Raw genomic sequence first — 23,169 nt, 5'->3', positions numbered from 1 at the left:
CCCTGAGGTGATTCTGCGGCCACTACAGCGTGAGAGCCGCTGATCCAAGATCGGCCGAAGTGATGAGAACAAGGGACCCAACACTGACTGAAGGCCTACTATGCGTCAAGCACACAGCCTCTCAGCTAACCTTCATCATAACCTGGAATAAACAGCACGAGCCTACAGATGAAGAAATGAGACTCGGTAGCTTCCCTCCGTTGCCCAACCTCACACTGCTGGGAGCTTGGACAGCTTCAAGTCTGGTACGACTGTGAATTCTGGGTTCAAACAGGCCCACACGCCAACCCTGGCTTTGCCACTTACTGGCTGTGTGGCTCTGAGTAGACTCCCTGACCTGTACCTCTCTGAGTCCGAACTACCTCATCGCTTAAAATGGAAGACAGTGAACTGAACCGCTCCTGGAAGGTTCTGTTTTGAGGACTCCATGGGAAAGGCCTCCCGCCATGCCAGGCACACAGCGAGTTGTAACAGATGACAGCTGCTTTGTCAGAGCACAGATCTTGTAAGCCCAAAGGCCTTGGAGCGCCCCAAGCTGATGTGGTCAAGTGCAGGCACTGAGGAATTTGGAGATGAGGCAAGTGAAGGACAGAGTGAACACTTAGTAAGTGGTGACAATAATAATGACTGTGATATTTTACAGTCTCACTTTCCTCATCTATAAAAGGGAATAATCACTGCCCTCCCTCTCCCAGGCCTGCCATGAGGCTCAAGGGAGAGAACCAATGCCAAAGCACTCTGGGAACTGGCCCTGCCGTGTGGAGAGGAGGGGCTAACACTGAGAATACCACTATCACCCATCTGTACTTGCAAGGAATCTGCGTGGACTTCTGTCCCCCGGCGGCCCCACCCACACCTGGCAGGATGGCCGAGTACAGCAATGCCTCCCTTCCTGCACCTGCCTGGCAGATGAAGCACTGGGGGAAGGGGAAGGGCAGGGCCAGGCAGGGGCACCTGGGAGCCAGGTCAGTGGAGGACGGAGTTACGTGGGATCCCCAGAGCCAGCTTGGAGCAGGCCTGGGGGAGGCCCTCCATGGCCCGGATGCAACCTCACGATGTCAGGGCAGCTATCTCCCCTTCCCTGAGTCTCCTCTCCTTTCTCCTCCAGAGTTAGACTCCCAAATGGCCTCCTTGCTGCCCGAGCCCTCCTGTTTGGGATAAAGGTCTTGTCTGATACAGACAGACAATGTTCCAGAAACAACAATTTTTAAAAATAGTATATAGGATGGGGATGATTTTAAACAGCTTTGGAAATTTCCCGTGAAGTTTTTATTATGAAGATACAAAGAAAACCAGCAAACTGAAATTAAATCTCTCCTCTTTCTGCTCCTCAGTCCCCCCTCTTGGGGACGGGCCCCAGCATCAGCTGCAGTATGAGAGCACAGGGACAAAACCAAATGAACATTCCTTAAAATACTGTTATGATGACAAAATGAAAACCAGGCAACTAAAAGTCTCAGCAAATTGGCTTTGAGTAAATTGACCTGGAGCCCAAACTCTGGTGCTCAGATGGGGCTTAATAAATATTTGTTGACTGAATAGCAAATGTGTTTGACTGTTAGGTGATGTCCAGACTTGAGGGAGAAGTGCTGCCCCGACTCTGTCCCCTGGCAGTGGATTGAGGAGTCAGGAATGAAATGCATCATATATGAGCTAACAACAGGCTCTCAAAGCTGCTTTGCAATTGAGCATGTGCCCTGTGCTGACATTTGTTTGGCAACCATGGAACAGAGAGTGTCTTCAAAGGGCTTTCCATGCTGCCTGGACATCCTCTGTGACACTGGGCACCACAGGATGAGCGGCAGCACGACTTCAGAGTCCTCCTATGAATGCAAGTCTCCTCGCTGCGCAGCTCACCAGGGCCAGGGAATACGGGGTTCCCCTGCCAGGCGCAGCGCAGTGAGTCACAGGATCTGACCACGGTGCCTCCAGGAGAGGAGAGGCCCACTCTCAGCTTAGAGGCAGGCGTATTATTAAATCTGGATGGACGGAGGCATCTGGCAGTTCCGCAGGCTTCCTGATGCTCGGACACTCCCCTAGGCTCTTCCATGACCAGCTGACCAGAAGAGGAGGGGCCTTATCTTTATATCCCTTAATCATGGCTCAACTTCACTGGAACCTTATCACTGACACTGCTAAACTTCCTCGAATCTCAGAAGTCATCAACTAATAAATGTGTCATGTTCTAATGAAAAACAAAAAGTGCCTTCAATTAAACCCTGACACGCTATTAACTTTAAGATGCATCCTGATCCCAGAGTTCTTAGAACAAGAAAAAAAGTGTTAGAACGGAAGAAATGCCGTTTGTTTGCAGGGCAACCGTGTCCTGCTGGCTTTGACAGAGGTCTTAATCCCAGTGCCATTACTTCCTAGCTATGCAGCCTGGAGCAAGGAACTTCACTTTGCTAAGTCTCTGTCTTCTTGTTAGTTGAACGTAATGGTTAGAATTCCCTCATAGGTTTTGAGAGGAGAAGGGAAACAAAAGTTACCCATAAAATGTAGAGCTTGATGGCGAGTCCATCACAGGTGAATAACGTGTCCTAACAAGGCTTGTGGGGACAACACGTTTTGTCACCTTCTGGTGCTCAGGTGGGTACACTGGGCTGAATGAATCTATGCATTATAGGGACTGATATTTCCCAACAGACTACGACCCAGATCAGGGAGGAAAGAGACATGAGTGAAGAACCACCGACCAGCTGGCTAAGTTGACGGTCGGGCAACAACAGCAGTGAGTACAGGAGGTTTGGGTGAGAAGATAAATTCAACTGGGACGTAGCGACTTCCAGTTCCTGAAATGGAGGAGTGGACTGTAGTGAACTAACTCTCTAGTCGATAACAATGATAAAATCTGGACAATATACAAAACAAATTGCTTGAAAGTACTTGAGAACAGCACAAGGCAACAGAAGCTAGAGGAGACGTGGTCCTTGAAAGACGGGAAGCAAACTAGAGCACTTCTCAGTTTATGGTGAGACCTGGGGAAATAGAACTAAAACAGAATCGAGCAGTATCACCAGCTGAGAAGGAGGGGAAGAGGTTAGACATTGAGGATGAAAAGGAAAATGCCAGAAAGGAGAGAACCACAGAAGGAGGAGCTCCAAAATTACTGTAAAACTTCCCCGCCAAATCCTTAGTTAGCCTCTAAATTGTATATGTGTAGAGAGAGACTCCAACATGTCCAAAAGCTCCCCAAAGAAAGCATAGCTGGGAAGCAGAGAGTTCAGCAACTGCATGGAAGATGAAATTTGGAGTTCAAGTCCTGCCAAGTTAAAGGGGCTTAGCAAACATGTAAGGCTTCCGATTTAATTCCACAAAGGCCATGCCCAGGGCTAAGTGTTATACCCTAGGGCTATGGGCAAAACCAAAATAAACCCACATGAACAAAACCTAAAAACCAAGCCCCACAAGATCAAGTAGATTTTCTAGCAATTTAATGACCTGCTAGAACAAAACACAACATCTTTAGAGGAAGACAATAAAACACGCAGTCTTTTCAATGGCTCGCCCAAAATGTCCAGTATACAATTAAAATTATATAGACATCAGAAGAAGCAGGAAAATGTGACATATATCAAGAGAAATAACAGTCAATAAAATGAGACCCACTGATGTTGGAATTAGTAAACAAGGACTTTAAAATGACTATTATAAATAGCATACAAGGTCTGACACTTACGTTCACGAACTTGCCACCGTACGCTTACATTAGCAGCCCTGTACAAACAGCTCAGGAAGGTTTAATAACCTTGGTATATCAGTGTCTCACAGCTCTGTTCGTGTCGACATGTGGCGGTGTCTTGCTGAGTGGCATTCATTATTGTTGTGGCATGTTTTTGTGTGTCATTGTGAGAATGTCTGAGCTTGAATTACAACAACGAACAAACATTAAATTTCCTGTTAAACTTGGCAAGAGTGAAAGTGAAATCAGGGACATGTTAGTCCAAGTTTATGGGGATAATGCTATGAAGAAAACAGCAGTGTACAAATGGATTGAATGTTTTTCTGAGGGGAGAGAACAAGTCACTGATGAAGAGAGGTCAGGGCAGCCAGTAATGAGCAGAACTCATGAAAACATTTCAAAAATCCGTCAAGTTGTGCGTCAAAATTGTTGGCTGACTGTGAGAAGCATAGCAGACCTAGTAAACATCGATAGAGAAACAGGAACATCTTAACTGAAAATCTTGGCATGAAAAAGGTATGTGTAAAAATGGTCCCAAAGGTATGTGCAAAAATGGCTCACCAGTGAACAAAAGCAAAGAAGTGTCCAAGTTTGCCAAGACCCTTTTGGAGGCAAGACGATGTTTTGGGCTGTGTTATCACTGGTGATGAAACATGTGTGTCCCAATATGGCCCTGAAACAAAGTGTCAAAAGTGCACAATGGAAGTCAGCCAATTCTCCATGACCAAAAAAGTTCCGTCAGTCCAAATCAAGAGTCAAAACGATGTTGCTCACCTTTTTTGATATCAGAGGGATTATTCATTATGAATTTGTAACAAATGGACAAACAGTTAACCAAGTTTACTATTTTGAAATGCTGAAAAGGCTGCGTGAGAAAGTTAGACAAAAATGACCTGAACTTTTCGCCAACAATTCATGGCTCTTGCATCACAACAATGCACCAGCTCACAGAGCACTATCTGTGAGGGAGTTTTTAGCCAGTAAACAAATAACTATATTGGAACACCCTCCCTACTCACGTGATCTAGCCCCCAGTGACTTCTTTCTTTACCAGAAGATAAAGGAAATATTGAAAAGAAGACATTTTGATGACATTCAAAACATCAAGGGTAATACAATGACAGCTCTGATGGCTGTTCCAAAATTGCTTGGAAGGGTGAACTAGGCACTGGCGTTGGTGCATAGCTTCCCAAGGGGAGTACTTCGAAGGTGACCGTAGTGATATTCAGCAGTGAGGTATGAGGTAAGTTCACGAACTTAATTGTCTGACCGCATATACAGGATTTTCAGGAAATGAGTGATAGAATAAACAGACAGATAGAGAATCTTAGAAGAGAAATGGGACCTATAAAAGTTAACCAAGTGTAAATTCTAGGGCCAAAAAATACAGTACCTGACATAAAACACATTTTGGATGAAACTAATGGATTTTGTAGAGGAAAGGATCAGCAAACTTGAAGATAGGTAATAGAAATGGTCCAAACTCAAGAACAGGGTGGAAAAAAAGATAAAAATAAATAAATACACGGAGTTTCAGTGACTAGTGGGACAACACCTAGTGTGTAAATGGAATTCCAGAAGGGGCGGGAGGAGAGAATCGGGCAGAAAAAATATTTGAAGGAATAATGACCAAAAATTTCCCCCACATTTCCAAATTCAGTGAGAAACATCAGCGCATAGATCTAAGAAGCTCAGTGAACCCCCAACCCCACGGAACAAATACAAAGAAAACCACATCTGGTCACAATACAATTAAACTACTACAAATCAAAGATAAGGAGAAATTTTAAAAGTTAGAGAGGAAAAGACCCACTATGGACATAGGAACAACAATAAGAAAGACAGCTGACTTCTCATCAGAAACAACGTAAGCCAGAAGACAATGGAATGGCATTTAAAAAGTTCTAAAAGGGAAAAAAAGTCAATTTGGGATACGTGAAGCTTGAAATGCTGGTGAGACTCTGAGGTGGCAAGGTAACAGCAAAGCTCTGGTCCCAGCATCCCCGATTGTAACACACGCTAGCCAGGCACTCTACACACCTGCCACACACACAGTATCTCAACATTCCCCAAAAGAAAAAATGTTGTAACTGTCAGGAAGGCGATAAGACACGAAAACACATGAAATAATTCATACAAACTGTGGGACACAATTAAGATTCTTCGTATTCTGCCACCATGGAAACATCACATATTTTTCATCCTGATAAAAACTCTAAAAAAGAAAAACGAAGATTCCCTTCTCCTCAAATGCTTTAGTCACATGACACCTTGGTCCAATAGCTGTTGGAAATGTGGGAACAGTGCTCCCTGAGGAGGTGTGGGGGCGGGGGGGTTCCAAGATCCAGGATCCCTCAGGGTGGAAGCCTGACCAGGATATTCTGGGTAAGAGTGAGGAGGGGTTGGGACCAGGAAGAGCAGCGGCAACAGCACACATTTCCTGAGCAACTGCCAAGTGCTGAGCGCCAGGCGTGGCGCCAAGCCCCATCTTCACCCTCACACTAACCCCGAAGAGTGAGTGTGATCATTCGTTTTTGTTCAATGAGGAAACAAAGTCTGTAAGAGAATCAGAAAGTTGCCCAGGGTAGTGCCAGGGGTGGGACTTGAGCCCAGGTCTGTTGGACTTGGAGCCACAGCTCCTCACCTGCAGGTGTCTCACGCGTGTGTTTGCTCCACTGCACCGGCCAGGCCCACACACGCCAGTGCTCGGGGAACTCACAGCCAAGTGACCGAGGCAACGGAAGTTACTACAACCAACATCTACTGAGCTCTTGCAATGCACTAGCCACTGTGTGTGACACTTAATGGGTCCCATCTTATTTAATCTTCACAGCAGCCCCGCGAGGTAAATCCTGGTACCATCTCCATTTCACAGATGGGGAAAGTGAGGCTCAGAGCTACTGACGGTAGAACTAGAATGTGACTCCACAGCTCAAGCTTCCCAGCAACATCCTCGACGGTGCAAGGCCACCGAAGGGGCAGGGGCTATGCAGAGATGGACAGGCAAGGCCACCCGGGTGCCCCTCGCCGCCCCTTGCCTACTTCACGAGATCCTAGGAACTGGGAATTGTGAAAGCAAATTTGTTTTCAAGGGTCTTGGGCTGCACCTATTCCCAGAGGGCGGAAGTCCCGGGAACCCCCTCTGCCCAGCGAGTCTCACTGCCTCCAACTGCCGCTCTTACTGGGATGGCTGCGACCAGCTCCCACCGGCTCTGGATGACTGGTCTGAGCTCCCACTAATCCAGGCTCCACTCAACAACTGGGGCTTTTAAAAATAAAAGTGTGTCTGAACACTGTCTTGCTTAAACACGTTCAGGGGCTCCTGACTCCCTTTTGGATACCGTCCTACCTGTTACAAGGCCTCTCGGCTCCCCTCTCCTCAGCACAGGAACTTCTCGCAGCTCCTGGGAAGGACTCCCTGCAGCTGCTTTGCCTCAGCTCTGCTCCAGTTACTACTGCTGGGTAACAAATTACCACCCGCACTTAGCAGCCTAAAACAACCGCTTTCATACCCTCATGGATTCCAGGGTTAAGAGTTCCCCTGTGTGGAATGGCTTACCTCCGCTCCTGAGGTCTGGGGCCTCAGCAGGAAGGCTCTCGATGGCTAGGGGCTGGAACCATCTAGGGGCATCTCTCCTCAGACATCTAGGGCTTGATGCTGGCTGTCCTCTGGAACCTGTGCTCTGCCTGACCTCTGCATGGCAGCTTCTGGATAGCTGGGCTTCTCAGGCTCCAGCTTGGCTCGGGGCTCCTAAAGAGTGTGTCCCCGTGAACAAGGCAGAGACTGCACTGCCTGTTCTCACCCAGCCTTGGAAGTTAGGTAGTGTCACTTCCCACAGCATTCTGTTGGTTACAAGCAAGTCACAAACACACCCAGATTCAAGGGGAGAGGGCAGAGGCCCTATGTCTCAGGGGGAGGAGTGACAAGGTCTCACTGTGGACCAGGAGACACTGTGGGGGCCATCTTGGAAAATGCAGTCCTGCACACGGACCACCCTCTCACCAACCTCACCAGCTGCTAAGTCTGACCTGTCACTCAGGTTTCGGCGGGGAGCCTGTCTTGACTGCCCTGCCCGGGCTTCACCAGGCCTCCGGCTTAGACATCCCTTAGTGCCAGCACTTCTCATGTACCCCAGTCTGTCTATCTGTCTGTCTCCCCTCCAGACTGGAAGCTCTGTGAGGACAGGGACTTTGGCTTCCTGGTTTTGGCTCAGAGCAGGTTCCCAATAAACACATCCTGGAGAAGACAGACACAGAGAGAGAGGAGGAAGAAGAAAAATGAAGGCGACATGCCAGCCTGCAGGCTGTCGAGGGCGCAGCTCAGAGAGAGTTCAGCCTCACGTGCTTCTGCTCATCTTGAGACCCCAGCTGGCCAGAGTGCCGAAGGCTCTACCACGGCCCCACGGGGACCCTCCAGGCCCTTGGGAGAATCCACAGTGGGTGGGCATCGTCACTCCCACAGGAGATATGGGAGGTTTTCTGTCCAGTCCAGCAGTCTGGCTAATGATGTGACCTATAAGATACTGGGGTCTTCTGGCAAAGAGCCACCTTCTAAAAAGGGAAAGGGGACTGACAAACGGGAAGGGGAGAAGGTCTGAGCAGGCTGAAAGAAGCTGCGGCAACAAGAAAGGTTTGCTCCCTGCAAAGACAGGAGCGGCCAAAGAAAGGAGGGGGGGCCATGATGGACGGGTCTGCCCAGGGACCAAGAACATGATACACTGTGCCTAGGGGTGGGGAGAACCCCATTATAATTTCTCACCCAATTTGTACCCAAACATCAGTATCACCACCATCATCATCACTGATTTTTTTTTTAAAAGGAAAGAAGAGTGACCACCAATATTTCACACAGCTGTTGTCCAGGCAAAGGGACGCCCTTGGGCCTGGCTGCTCCCCTCGCCCTCCTCCCTCCTGTACGACTGCTTACTTTGTGGGTCCAGGGCTTTCTTTTCCCTTCTTGCTCTGACCCTACACACATTCACAAGCTCTGCCTTGGTGATAGACTGCTGAGAACTCTGATGGATCCCCATTACTTGTTCCTGACAGGGACAGGGGGAGGGGGGGTCACAGCAACCCCTGGCCCACCTGACCCCAGAGTCTGATTTCAGAGCCCTGAGGTGTCCTAGCCCTGTACCAAGTGAGGTCACTTTCCCGAGTGACCTCACAGAACCCCCGCTACTGCCCTTGGCGGTAGATCATTTGTATTAGCTCATTTGCTGAGGCACGGAAGGGATGCCCAGAGAGGTGAGGTGACTTCGCACTCAAGGCCACTCAGGTGGGAAGTGACGGAGCATTTCTCCAGGGCCGCCTCACATGCAGCCTGTGGCATTCCACTCTCCCAGGCTCCTGCCCCCGGTAACTGTCACAGCAGATGCTGCTGGCCTTTGTGCAGACAGCCTTGGGCTCCTTCCCCAGGGCTTAAAGATGGGAGTAAGGCCTCCAGGAAGGCCATCTGCGTGGGGGGCTGCCCTGCCTGCCCACCTGGGGCTCTATGTGGCAGTGCACAGGAGGGGGGAGTCAGAGGGGTGGGCCAGGCTCCCTGTTGCCCGCGCACATCCGTTGCTGCACAGCTGGAGCAGATCTAAACCCATTACCTGAGTCAGAGGAGGAAGCTGTCTAGGAGCTGCCCGGCTTTGGGGAGCAGGCGGGCCAGGGAGCAGAGCTGGCCAGGCTGCGCGTGCCAAGGAAGGAGGGGGCCCTCCGAGGCTGCCAAAGCGGGCTGGGGCGGGAGGGGCCAGGCCAGCTGGGGCTGGAGCGAGTGTGACATCACCGGGCGGCCCGCCTCTGTCTGGGGCTGAGGGGAGGCCCGAAGCCTTTCTGGGGCCTGGGGGATCCTCTTGCACTGGTGGGTGGAGAGAAGTGCCTGCAGCCAACCAGGGTCAGGCTGTGCTCACAGTTTCCTCCGGCGGCATGTAAAGGCTCCACAAAGGAGTTGGGAGTTCAAATGAGGCTGCTGCAGACCGCCTGAGGACGGACGAGCCTGAGTCCCAACCTGCAGAGCATGACCCTGAGGCAGCCGCCGGCCCCCACCACAAGAAGAGGCAGGTTGTGAGCAGTCCCGGAGGAACCCCCGGCCAGCCCCCGGCCCGGCCCCGCCGAGCCCTGCTGTGCAGGCAGAGCAGAGCCAGCAGAGGCCAGTGAGGCAGAGCTGCTTGGTGGCCAGGCCGGCCTGCGACCCCGGGACCCCTCCTGGAGGCCATGGACAGGCTGCCCTGCTGACGGTCCAGGGGAAGGAAGCATGTGAGGAGCTGCCCTGGGAGCCAAGCAGGAGGGAAGAGGTAAGGGGCCAGCTGTGTGGCACTGAGGGACAGGGGGCGAGAGGTAGCAGCTGGCCCCACGGCCTGGGGCTCAAGACCCCTGACCCCTCCAGCTGGGGGTGTGTGTACAGCTGGGTCCCAGAGGGGGCCACTCCTGCTTTCACTTGGAGCCAAACGAGCATTTGCCGGGGCAGGACCTGTGGACATTTGGGCAGAGGGTAGCATTCAGGGCATGAGATCGTGGGCTGGGGTTCCGAGGCTTCCTCAGTAAGCCCCACTCTCCTCCTCAGACAAAGAGCCTTTGGGTGACGGCAGTGGCTCTGGGCACAGCTTGGCGCTGGCGTGTGCATGAATATGTGCCATGTGGAGGTGTGTGCTGGAGGGAGCAGCGGACCAAAGGAGTCGCAGAACAGCCGGGGTAGCCCGGGGATCAGGAAATCATTTTGAAGTTTGGGGATCGTCTGTACCCCAGCTAGGGAGGATATCCAGGCAAAAGCAAACGCTGTCCTGTGGGAGCTGGGAGCCCTTGTTCATAAAGTTCCGGGGAGCTGAGCAGCCTGTGCTCACACCCTCAGCCGGGAGGAGGGGGCGAAGGGCTCCAGCACTAGAAGGGATGCGCCAGCAGGGGATCTGCCACTGTGACTCGGGGCAAAGTGCTGCCTGGGCTTTCCGGGCATGTCCGAGGGCACCTGATCCCTCCTCTCACTGGATGGCGCCCTGGGTCTCCAGCAGGCTTGACCTGACTGGGAACTAGGGGAAGGCAGGCTTCCCCAGCACCAGGCAGGGGGGACAGAGCAGGCTCCACTTCCGAGTGCCTTGAGAGTGCTCAGCGTTAGATAACATTTCCAAACAGAAATTCCTCCGACCCCTCCCTTCTCCTTCTGTGATATGTGTGTCATGGGTCAGCTATTGACTCTGCTGAGGGATTATGAGAGCTCCCAGAGGCCATTTCGGTTACTTAGAAAAGGATCTCCTTTCACCGGGGCTCTGAGGAAAGTTGAGAATGGCACTTCCGAAGCCGCCCAATGCTCCCCACATGCACTTTTCCAAATCGAGGCAGAGTCGGGTGGTGATCATGAGCTAGGTTCAAATCCCAGCTCTTCCACTATGAGCCAAATGACTCTGGCAGAACACTAAGTCTCTCTAAACCTCAGTTTCCTTTTCTGTAAAAGGGGATAATAATGTCTTAATAACAACTAATACTTATATGGCACTTACCCCGAGCTAGGCACTTACCAACTGGTAGAATCCTCACAACCACCCTGTAACATAAGTACTGTTATCCATCACCATTTTACAGGTGAGGAAACTGAGGCACAGCAGGTAAGTGATGTGCCCCAGGCCACATGGTTAGTACGTGCCAGCCCCAGGACTTGAACCCAGTCCCCTGCACCACACTCCCCTGCTTTCTAGGAGGACCCCATGTGGCCATGCCTGGGAAGGCGTTAGCACCGTGCCTGGTGTGTGGCAAACCTTCCCAGAATGTTACTCACTGATTATTAGGAACCAGAACACTCGGAATTGCAGAGGGAAGAGCAGAGGCCCAGATTCTCTCTCTGTCCTAATACATCCTGTTAGGGTGTCAGAAAATCCACAAGGTTGCCCCTGCTGGGGGTCCTCCAGGAGCCTGAGGCGGGTGGCGGAAGGGAGGCTATGTCTGGGGCGACTTGCAGCCATGTCCGGGTCCTAGCAGCCCACACTAAGGAAAAGGGCAGATGCACCGACGAAAGGAGCTTAGTATGTCTGGCACCAGCCCTAAGTACCAGCATCCTGCCACCTGCACAGGCACCACTTGTCTGCCAGCTGGTGTCCCAGCCAGGGCCGTAGGGGCTGAGGGCGGAGAGCTATCTGTGCTGCAGGAGGTCCACAAAGCAAGAGGACCCATGCCAGGCAAAACCCCTGCCCCAAACCCCACCCCCATCACCAAGTCTGGCCACATGGTAGCCATGTCTGTGGCTCTGACATGAGCCAATACAGGACGGTAGCTTCTCTCCTGTGGCCCCAGAGGTCTCAGTGGGCTCCCTGAACTCCTGGGAGCATTTTGAAAAGCTGACACTGAATATTTGCTTGTCTAGCACAGGGCTCTGGGGCTGTAGAACCATGGTGCGTCACTGTGCTCTCTGGGCAGCCCCGGCTGAGCAGAGGCTCTGACTTGACTTTGAGTGTCCACTTGGCTAAGGAAGGCATAGACACATCATCTCATTTCATCCTCACCACAACCCTAGGAGGTAGATTCTAGTTTTAGCAACCCATTTTACAGATGAGAAAACTAAGGCTCAGCGAGGATAAGCAACTTGCCCAAGGTCACACAGTTGATGATTATGTGGAACTTGATGCCCGGTCACTCTGGCTCCAAAGTCTGTACCTTTTCCCACCTCACTCTACTGCCCCATTCAAGGTGTCGTGACTCCTTTTTTCCTGACCCTGTCACTGGGTCCTGGCCCATGGCCCCCAGCAACCGAGTCTGTTTTGGTTGCTGCCCTGCAGAACGCTGCACCAGCCCACCTGAAAACCACGTGCTTACCCGATTCGGACGCATCACTTGCTTCCTACCTCTGAGACAGAACAGGCATTATTGTGACCCCTCTTACAGACGAGCCTCAGCACAGCCACACACAGCGTGCCTGTGGTGACGTGGTCAGTGCAATGCAGCGGGATTCCCAGCCAGGCCGCCTGACTTCAGAAACCCGTACCTGGTGCTCTGCGTTGCTCCCCCCCCACCCCCGCACCCCCTCACACACCGTCAGCGCCACAGAACTCTGGCACCAGCTCAGTGGGGCAGAGCCTCGGGCAAACATCTGTCCGTGTGCCTGAGACACCAGCCACATGTTTCCTGCAGCCCTGCTTGTGGACTCCGAGGGCTGCAGAATCCGAGTGCAGGTCCTCGGGACCTAGACTGGGACGCACCTGAGCAATTCCTCAGACGCCATCAGAGCTGCGGCACCTGGTAGCTACGTTAGAACAAACAGCAGCACCACCCAAGGCAGGCACACTCAGCTCTGGCCTCTGAATCACAGCTCATTTCATCCGAAATGACCTCAAGTGATAGCAGTCAGGTGAGGGAGAGGCTCTTTTTGTGCCCACAGCCCAGCGGGAGGAGGCAGAAGGTGAACCTAATCATCACACAAACGCACAACAGCAGGCTTGTGAAAAGGAAGCGTGTGGCACTAAGGGTCCTGCAAGATGGGGGAGGGGGGTGCTGTCCCCACTTTACAGATGAGGAAACTGAGGCTCAGAGCGTGAGGCACCTCTGCCAAGGTCTCTCCACTAGGGCCAAAAAGCAGGGATTCAAACCCAGATCTGGGCTCATTCTACACCAGCCTGCTCCCATCCTGGACAAACACACTGGAAATCTCAAGAATGAATCAATTCATTGAACAGCATTTCTTTTCTGTGAATTTATATAAAACACCCCAAAGAGAAGGGTTATTCAGCCCTTCACTTTGGAGTTTGGCAGCTTGGAGTTTGTGGTGATAGGTCACATCAGAACCTCACTCTGAGGGTAGATTCTATGACAACACCGTAATTCCCTCACTTCCGCTGTGAGCCATATGACGGATTTAATAACAGCTTTGGGGGGGCACTGTAAACATTACATTATAATGTTGTAAAATGCTGTAAAACATTACAATGTCCGTTACATGTACACATCATTTTAAGACATTCTGATCACAGAAATGTTGACATGTGTGTGCCTGGTGGGGTGGGGGGAGGCAGGCCTCTTACAATCGAGCTATTGTGTTAGGTCTATTCTCTGGTGAAATCAGCCTGTCTGGGGGCCAGCAGCCCCAGGGCCTCAGCTTCTCCCTGCTGCCTCGTCCTCCAGAAAGGCAGGCCCAGGATCACCTCGGGAAAGGCCAGAATGAACTCTGTTCTTATCTCCAAGATATGCCTGAGGACCCACCCAATTCTAGGAATGCCCAGACTCCTGCCCAAGGTAGTCCCACTCCCACCTCCACGAAGGAAAGGTTGTATGTCTTAGTCACAGCTGAGCCCTCGATACTCACTCAGGGCCAGCAGGGAAGGTATCTGTGCAGTGAGTGACAGAGTGAATGAAAATGAATGAATGAAGCCTCAGACCCAGGCCAACAAGCCCCTCAAGCCTGGGGTACCACACCATCCCCTCCGCATCATCCAGCCAAGGTGTCTTTTGGGGATGCCTCCTGTCCCTCCACGTGCTCCTCCGGATGCCGCCACAGCCCTGATCACCCTGCAGGACCAGAGCCTGGTCTCTGTCTCCCCTCCTCCTGTGGGGCCCTGGGGGGCAGGCGCCTTCTTTGTTCCTGCCCATTCTCCAGCCCCCAGCATAGTGGCTGGCACAGGGAAAAAGCTCAGGAATATGTTCAGTGAAGGAAATCCTTGAATTCTAGTTAGTAACCCAGGTGCCATCGTGGCTATTGGGTCATCAGAGGGGGAGTGGCCCTCACCTTGCTTTTAAGAAGCTGGCAGTCTGGGGGTAGACAACCAGATGAGTACAAACAGTGTCTTGGGTGCTGTGATGGAAGGAGCCACTCCTGGGAGCTGGGGGACGGAGGGGCCTTCACTGCCAATGGATGGCTTCACGGAGAGGTGGACTTGTGCGGCCAACTTAGAGAGGAAGACAGGCATGACGGGCAGGTGCTATGCAGAGGCAGGGAGGCATGACAACACCGGCTCTGTTGTAAGCAGCATACTGACAAGACCAGATTTAAGTTTTAGAAAGACAGGCCTGATGCTGCGCTGTCCCAAAGGCAGGGAGGCCAGTTAGGACTGGACAGATAAGAGACCTGGCTCTGGAGTAAACAGACCTGGTTCCAAGCCCAGTTCTACCACCTGGTAGCTCTGTGGCCCTGGACAAGTGACTTCATCCACTGCCTCTATTTCCTCATCTGTGAAATGGGGACAATCATAGCCCCTGCCTTATTGTTGCTGGGATCAGTGAGGTAGGCACAAAAAGTGCTTGTCCCAGTGCTCGAAGGATAAGCCCACACCAACAGGATGAGAAGCCTGGTGCCAACCACTCTGCCTGGCCCAGAAGAGCAGCTCCAGGCAAGGTTCAGTTTTCCCGAGAAGCCACCTGGGCAGCGCTGTCCACACAGCCCCTGGCTTCTTCCTCTTATCTGAAGCTTCCCCAGTTCCAGGGCTCCAGAGCACACCAGGCCTTGCCGGAAATGCAGCAGCCAACTCAGAAGCCGGGCTCTGAAATGGCTTCTGCAGACTGTCCCCGCCTCTGCACTGCTGGCCCAGGCTCCTGGCACAGAGGGCTCAGTGCACCGGCTTTGGGGGAATTTCAAAATGGTTCCCAAATAACGCACCATGAAAAAGTAACAGCAGAACCCCTGGCTCCCTGGCAAACCCCACTGCCTAACCACATCCCCCCCACCCTGTGGTCTCACAGTGTGACCACAACTCGCCCTTCCCTGGAGCCAGCAGCTCCCCAGGGGCTGGAGCGCTGAGCCCAGGGCATCGGGCACATTCAATCCCCCAGGGCTGCTCTCGCACGCAAATCTGTCTGATCCTACTACCTGCTTCTCTGGCTCACACCTGTGCTCCCATCAGCAGCGACAGGGCTGGACCCAGGTGGTAGCCACACACAGGGGAGTGGCTGGGAAGGCTCCATAACGGGCGATGGAAGGCTGGGAGGATGGACAGATGGTGTGTTGAAGGTCTATGAGACCCGACGTGGCAGAGTCTGGGAACTGGCACCAGACTCCCTGGGTGCCCGTGTGGCCTGGTGGTGGGAAGTGATTCACAGGATCCCAGGCTGGTGGGAGGGGACGTCCCGGCAGTTGGAGATGCGGCTGTTCCCTCCCTGGCCTGCAGGCTGGCGGTGAATCACCTAGGACAATGACGCACAGTCCCCCCTCCAGGTGATCTAAGGCAAAGATGCCACTGCTCATCCTAGAGGCCCATTTTGGGGTCTCGCCACTTGAATGATGAAGAAGCTCTTTCTAATATCCAACAAAACTCCCCCTTGTGCTGGCCTGAAAGCCATTTCTACTTCTTCAGTCAGCAGTGACTAAGAAGGATGTGCCATTAAACAAACAGGCACCTTTTATTCATACTGGTGGGGAGCCCATCGGGATGGAAGTCGGGCCTCGTAGCCGACTGCTGAGTCCCAGTCCTGATCTGTACTCCACGCGCCCTTAGGCAAGTACCCAGCCTTTCTGGACCTGCCTTTCCTCTACTGCAAAATGCAAATAATAATACCTTTCTCCCAGGTAAGGCAACCATGTAATTTGTTATTCAATCAGGGCACTTTTGAGACTCAAGGGGGTGCTATTAATAATTCCATAAAACAGCACACGTCAGTGGGGGACAAACCATAACACATGTTCCCCTCTTCAATGAGAGAGTGCAGCTGGGCACACAGTAAGTTTACAACAAAGAAGTGACAGCTGTTATCATCTAGAGTCCAGGGGTGTCCAAACTGCAGCCCGCGGGCCAACTGCGGTCCGCAATCCATTGTTAATTGGCCCGCAGCAAATTCCAAAAATATATTTAGTTTACTTAAATAAACCAGGTGAGGCAATACGTACTTCACCTCGAGTGAGTGGCCCGGCTATTTGTGTATTTTACCGCATATGGCCCTTGGTGAAAAACGTTGAAAAAAGTTAGGATACCTCTGCTCTAGACTATTGGTCAGATGGTCAGCTGGGCCCTCTAGGGCCTCTTCTGGAATTTTCCTTTATCTGGATTCCTCCCACACCCTGGATTACCAGTTGGTTTGGGTACTCCACTGATACACCATACATCTCAACCAGCTTTGGTAGGAAAAACTGTCAACTTTGAAGTTTTGATGTTCTCATCTGCCCTGATGCTGGTTTAACAATCCGGATTGGTGCTCAGGTCCACCAGACTCACTCAAACACAGCTCAGGTTCCTCGCTTCCCAGAACCTAGATGTCGGGAGCCAGACAGGCACACGCAGGGCCAGGCGGCAATTCCAGATGCCCTCACCACCCTGGCGGAGGCCCGCCTGTCAGGCCTCCTGCGGTGCCGCTGGCCTAGGCTCTACCTGCCTTCATCTGTGATCAGGCACGATGGAGCAGGGCTGGCGGGGGAGAGAGAGATGGGTTCTGTGAGCCCTTCAGACAAGGCTGCAGCCTGCACTGGTAAGGCAGTATCACCCTGAGATATGGATTTAATTCAGAGGCCTCCCTGGGGTCAGCAGTCCGAGGGATCTCAAGAACTCTGTCTGACTGCCTGGGCTGGAGTCAGAGAACACTCTTGAGGTTCTGTCACTTTAGCACGTTTGTTTCTATACGTTCAGCAATGGCAGACTTCGGAGTTCTGTTACCAGCTCTGCACTTCATCGTAGCACTTTGCTTGGTGACTTTGGGCGAAATGACTCATGGTCTTTGACTCTCAAGTTTACTCACCTGCAAATGGGCATAACTGTCACCTCTGCTGTTAGCCTTAAAAGCATTTTTGTGGGAATCAGAAAATTGCTATAATGTAAACATACAAAACTGCAAGGACAACAAGTGCACAACTTGGGCCACCGTGCATGGCAGCCCTGAAGTAGTAGGGCTTCCCTCCCAGGGCTGTTGGGAAGATTGAGATAGCATATATAGAGTGCTTCGGTCATTGGTGATAATTGACTGTAGTTATTATTTTTAGTATTTTAACTTTTTACATTCCTAACCTTTGGGGCGGAACACTCACACGAGTGCCCCAGGCCAACAGCTTCTGCCACAGGATAGGACACACAGCTATGTCTTATCAAAACAATTCTTCCCACAAAGTGGCCCCTTGCCTAGGCTGCGTGCTGAGAGGGGCGTGGACACGGTGTGTGGCCCCACTGCACCGAGCCAAGCGGGGACACTCATAGCTGCCCACTGGAGGCTGGGTGGGACGCAAGCCCTGGCTGGGGAGGCCACCTCCCAGTGTGCAGAGGCCATCACGTGGCTCAGCCACATCAGCCCCACTTGTGGGGAGGGAAACCTGTGCATAATGGAAACTCCTCACAATACAATGTGGAAAACCCATTTCAAGAATCGTTTTGATTTTCATCTCGAAGCCAAGGCAAACAGTTGGATTTGCTTTTCTTTGTTGATCATAGGAAGAAACTGAGGAGCATGGCTTTGACTGGAGTTGAGTTCTTCCCCAGGTCTAAGATGGCTGGGGGCTTATTTCTCTTGGGATGCAATTAGTTGAATAAATATCAAGAGAGCAAAAGTAAACAAACTCATTACTGCCCATTAAGAACTGCCAAACTAGCAAAAAACTGAGGGGGGGAGGGGTGGTTGGAATCTTGAAGGAAAATAAATGACTCGGAGGCTGAGGGCTGCGCAAAGAGCACGGCCTTTGGTGTCAGCTGAGCCGAGCTCTAGGCTGGGTGAGAGCTGACTCTAACCTGCATTGTGCTCCTAGGAAAGTCACTTAGCCTGTCTGGGTTTCTATGTCCCCATTTGTAACCACCTCAAGAGATTACCTGGGACAATGTATATCAGACACCCAGCAGTGTCCTGTTCCTTCCCGTCTTCTTGTAACCCAAGCGGCTTCAAGTCACTGCCACCAAACCCCGGACCTCATGGAAATGCACCAGGAAGAGATAGAATCCTATAGCTTCAGGACGGGTCCCACTACTCACAACGTGACCTTGAACAAGCTGCCTGTCACCTTTCTGAGCTTCAGTTTCCACGCCCTCAAATGGCATCACGCTACTTACTAACTAGCTCTGAATGTTGTAATGATTCAATGAGATAATACCTATCCAAAAGGCCTAGGAACCTAAAACTTGTTAATTATCAGGTCTGGTTCACTTTTTAATAGTACAATTGCAAGAAATGTTCTTTACAGGCAGCACGGTCTCTGATGGCATTTGCATGCCTCTTGCCTCCCCACGCTGTGCTCAGCTCTGTGTGGCATGCCGGGGACACTGAGGCAGCGAGGAACCATCAACCAGCGGACTGCTTCAGGGCTGGGAGGGGAGGCACGCAGACCTCCTGGTCAGAGCCCCGCTCTGTGACACGGAACAAGCGCCTTCTCTGTGAAACGGGATGATTGATAGCCGTATCTCAGGGCGATGGGACGGGTTCAAGGAGACAGTGGAAGGTGCTGACCACTGCACGTGGCCAGCACTCCTCACTGTTAGGCCGACTTTGTTGTCCTGGCTATAATGCCACTAGCACGCTACTAGTTTCGGAAGCGCTCCGTGTTCCTGACCTGGTATACCAGGAGGGTTGGCTCACCCCCTTTCACAGAAGGGCAGCCTTTGGGATCTCAAGTCCAGGGCACAGAGCTGCACCTGGAAGCCGTGAGAACGCCACCGGGGAAGGACAGAACTCCATGATACAGAGCCTCCCTGCCTGCTCTTAGAGACTGCCCGGGAAGCTTTGGAAGGCACCCTTTCCTGGAGTCAAGTTGCCTCCCCGGGCCTCTGGCAGTTTCTTGGCCACGGCGGAGACCCACGCCGGCCTCAGCACCAGCACAGAAAGGTGTTTGTCACCAGCTGCCACAGGTGAACAGCCCTGAAAGGCAGCGGGCGGGCCCACCCTAGCCAGGAGGGCGGCTCCTCCTCATTGTTCTGGTCCGGGCGTGGCTGCGGCGTGTTGGAAACCAGGCAAACACTCACAAACTCAGCGCGGTTTCCACTCACGTCACTGCAGCCCTGCCTCCTCGCCCAGCCCCAACCCGAGGTCCGCAACACCTTTCTCTGCCTGGCTCAAAGGCCTGAGCTGCCTGTCAGAACCATGCTGGGGCGTTGCCACCCCGGTGGAAATCAGCGCAGCCCACTGGCTGGGCAGGTGGAACGCAAACCCAGGCTGCGCACCGGAGAAGTCCCCAAAGGGGCCCTGGGAAGATAGAACCTTCCGGTCTTGTGTTGTGATTGTTATTTTAGCATAAATTAGTGTGAAATCAGAAAGTGGTGCTGCCAATACTTTACTACTAAAAACCAGATTAAGTATCATACATTTCTATGCCGTCATTAAGAGTTTGAAGGTTTGTGGATGAGAAAGGGGCCACATACCAAACCTGACAAGCTCAGGAGGGGCCTGCGTGGCAGGCACTACAGACTAAGGAGCCGGAAATTAACCACACAGGATGGTCTGAACATAAAAATTCTTCATTAATAGTGGGCCATCACATCCCAGGCCTCCAGCTTCCACAGCAAAGGTCAATCTTACCTTAAATGAGCCTGTCCACTGTTTTTATGCATCTAAGATAACATAGCTTTGAAAGGTCAGAGTAATTTCCTTTCCTAGACTCCTTGAAGGCACAGTCGCTGGTGCCAGAGCACATCACAGAACCCTCGTTATCTGGCTGCCCATATACCATCTCTATGTGCTGTAAATGTTCATTATTAACTATCCTGCACCCACAAATGTAAAAGAAGTATGTGTTTCTTCAGTTTGCTTTTTATCCAAGCCTAGAGATTTCCCCGCTTTGCTTTCGCCCGCCCCCTTAATCTACCATCAATGGATTTCATGTAACTCTCCCTATGTCTCCTCCTTTGATTCCAGTGTGTAAAATAAGATGCAGATCTGCCATTCTTAGGAGCATTTTCTTAGTCCCTTGAGATTTTTGCTTCCTGACAATTATCGTCAGGTTAGCTCAAATAAACATCATAAAAATTCTCTACAGCTTTAGACGTTTCTTATGTCGACAGGTTGGAGTACATCAGACCAGGGATAAGTCCCGGTTCTGCTTCCAGCTGTGTGATCTTAGGCAATTCACTTAGCCTCTCTGGGTCTCTGTTTCCTCATCTGTAAAATGAATGTAACAGTATCTACATTAAAAAGACACTGAGAATTCAGTAAAGTAGAAAAACACTTGGAAAATGTTTAGTGCAGGGTCAGGTACCTAGTGGGCACTCAGTAAGTAGACATTATGAAAGTCATGAATAAATATCATAAATGGCCTCCTGTGCCACTCCCACGCCCTCAGGCATTCACTTGCGGGCTCTGCAGCCCCCACCTGCTAACTCCCTCCCATGGCACTCCCAGCAGCTTACAACCATTGGTGGGCGTGTCTTTCTTTCTGTCCACAATATTTACTGAGCTCCTAGTATTCCAGACCACACGCCAGGCACTGAGAGTGGAGCTGTGGCCAGAACAGACATCCTCCTGCCCTGGCGGAACTTACACTCACAGGAATGGGGTAGGAAGACACTATATGTCTGATGGTGATGAGGACTCTGGAGGGGGAAGGAAAGTAGTGAGGTCACAATTTTAAGGAAGCAGGAGGGCTTCACTGGGAAGGTGATATTTCAGCAAAGTCCTGAAAGAGGCAAGGCAGTGAGCAATGAGGAAACAGTGCTAGCTAGGAAACAGCAGGTGCGTAGGCCCTGATGAGCTTGAGGAGCAGCCAGGAGGACTCTGCAGCTGGACTGGTGTGAAGGAGGATGAGAGGAGTGAGGGATGGGGCCAGACGAGGGGGCCTGAGACACCTGTGAGCTTGTTCTCCAAGATGAGCAGCCACGAGGAGCTTAGTAGAAGAGTGACCCGATTTGACTTTTTTAAAAGCATCATTCCGACTGCTGGGCTGAGGACAGACGGCAGGAGGCAGGCACAGGAGCAGGGAGACCAGTTAGGTCCAGGAGAGAGGTGACGGTGGGTTGCACCAGGTTGCAGGGGAGGTGGGAGAAGCAGTAGGATTTTAGGAATAGTTCCAGGATACGGCTATTACCATTTGGTAGTGACTTAGATGGGGGGGGGGGGGGGAGGAGGAGGAGGAGGAAAGAGGAGAGGAGAGAAGGAGAAAGGAAAGGAAAGGAAGGAAAGGAAAGAAGGAAGGAGGAAGGAAGGCAGGGAGGGAAGCAGAGAAGGCGGGAGGAAGTGAGGGGTCGAGGAGGACTTCAAAGTCGTGGCCTCAGCAACTAGAGGAACGAAGTTGCCATTTACTGACACAGCAGAAACGGAAATGAACAGGCTGGGAGGGAGGTCCGGGGAACACCGGGAGTCCATTTCTGGACAAATTACATCTGAGGTGCCCAGCAGACAGCCGAGCGGGGAGGCCAAAGGTGTAGCTGGATGTACAAGTCTGGAGTCCAGGGATGAGGTCCAGGCTGGAGAAATAAATGTGGGAGTTATCAATGCTTGACGGTCATTAAAGCCACCAGACTGGGTGACATCACTGAGGCAGAGAGGGGGACTGAGCTTTGGGCCCCCAGCCCCCAGGACAGGAACAGGAGATGAACTAGCAAAGAAGGCTGAGAAGGAACAGCCGATGAGATCGGAGGAGAGGGATGGCGTTCAGGAAAGGAGGTCCAAGAAGCGAGAGACCAGCCATACCCCACAGTGTTGAGAGGCAAAGTATTGACGAGGACCGAGACCTGGCCATTTGGTCTGGCAAGTGAGGCCACTGGTGATTCTGTCTAGAGCACTTGGAGTGGAGTGGAGGCCTGATGGGAGTGGGCTCAAGAGAGAACAGGACAAGAGAGGCTTTCTGGAAAGAGTAAAGAGTGAAACTCTTTGAAAGGTTTTGCTAAAAAGGGGAGCACAGAAATGGAATAGTAGCTGGAGAAGGCTATGAGGTCAAGAGAGGATATCCTTTAACTTGAGAGAAATAACAGCATGATCGTGGGGACGACGGGATCATGCGGGAGAGGCAGGGGAGACGCCGGAGCAATGCCCTTGAGGAGGCGAGAGGGGGGATCTGCGCATGTCCATGCCCTCGCTCTTGGCCTGGCCGACTCCTACTCATCCCTCAAGGGTCAGCGTGTAGGTCACTTTCTCAGAGAAGCTTCCCTGACCCCTCCAATGAGGTCAGCTCCCCGGTACTCTTTCATAGCATATACTGCTTCCGCTTCACGGCACTTAGGGACTGTAATGATGGGTAAGCCCCGTGAGGGCAGGGGCGGGCTCTGTCCTATTTGCAGCCATAGCTCCAGCAGCCAGCACACTGCCTGGCAAGCCACAGACGTTCGATAACTATCTGGGGAAGATATGCATGGTCCAAGAACAGAACTGGGACAGCTCTGGAGGCATGTCTGTTTTCTGCACCCGCCCAGCGTAATCACGCTGCAGCGATCCGGACCGTGCAGTTACTGGCTGTGGCAAATATTTGGATTTAGAAGAGCTCGATTGTTTGTTCCTGTTTGGGCTCTGCAGCTCAGCTAACACACAGACCAACGCCATGGGACTGGACACATCCTCCCACTGACATAGTCCACCACAAACTGGACACATTCCATACTATTTCCAGCAATTCAGTCATGTAACAAATATGCACTGAACGCTCGCTTAGCGCAGCATCCTGGGGATACAGGATTGAAGCGAGTGCCTGCCCTCGTGCAGCGTGGGGT

At 51.9% G+C, this 23,169-nt stretch overlaps 2 protein-coding genes across 15 annotated transcripts in view; one reads left to right on the top strand and one right to left on the bottom strand.

The window, feature by feature from the left end:
• Positions 1 to 23,169, bottom strand: part of RALGPS1 (Ral GEF with PH domain and SH3 binding motif 1) — a 289,405-nt gene that overhangs the window by 77,795 nt on the left and 188,441 nt on the right. The gene's annotated exons all lie outside the window — the stretch shown is intronic.
• The window catches only part of ANGPTL2 (angiopoietin like 2), a 34,921-nt gene continuing 21,263 nt past the window's right edge, over positions 9,512 to 23,169 (top strand). The window contains exon 1 of one of the 2 annotated variants that reach the window (XM_019728615.2): positions 9,512 to 9,960. The gene's annotated coding sequence lies outside the window, so the exon portion shown is untranslated. Of the gene's footprint in view, positions 9,961 to 20,920; positions 21,024 to 23,169 lie in introns of those variants that run through there. The other variant, XM_074331056.1, reaches the window with a different exon arrangement.

Source organism: Rhinolophus sinicus, linkage group LG04, assembly GCF_036562045.2.
Source record: "Rhinolophus sinicus isolate RSC01 linkage group LG04, ASM3656204v1, whole genome shotgun sequence".
Lineage (NCBI taxonomy): Eukaryota > Metazoa > Chordata > Mammalia > Chiroptera > Rhinolophidae > Rhinolophus > Rhinolophus sinicus.
The sequence above is the reverse complement of the archived record's forward strand: the minus strand, read 5'-3'. Positions and strand labels throughout refer to the sequence as shown.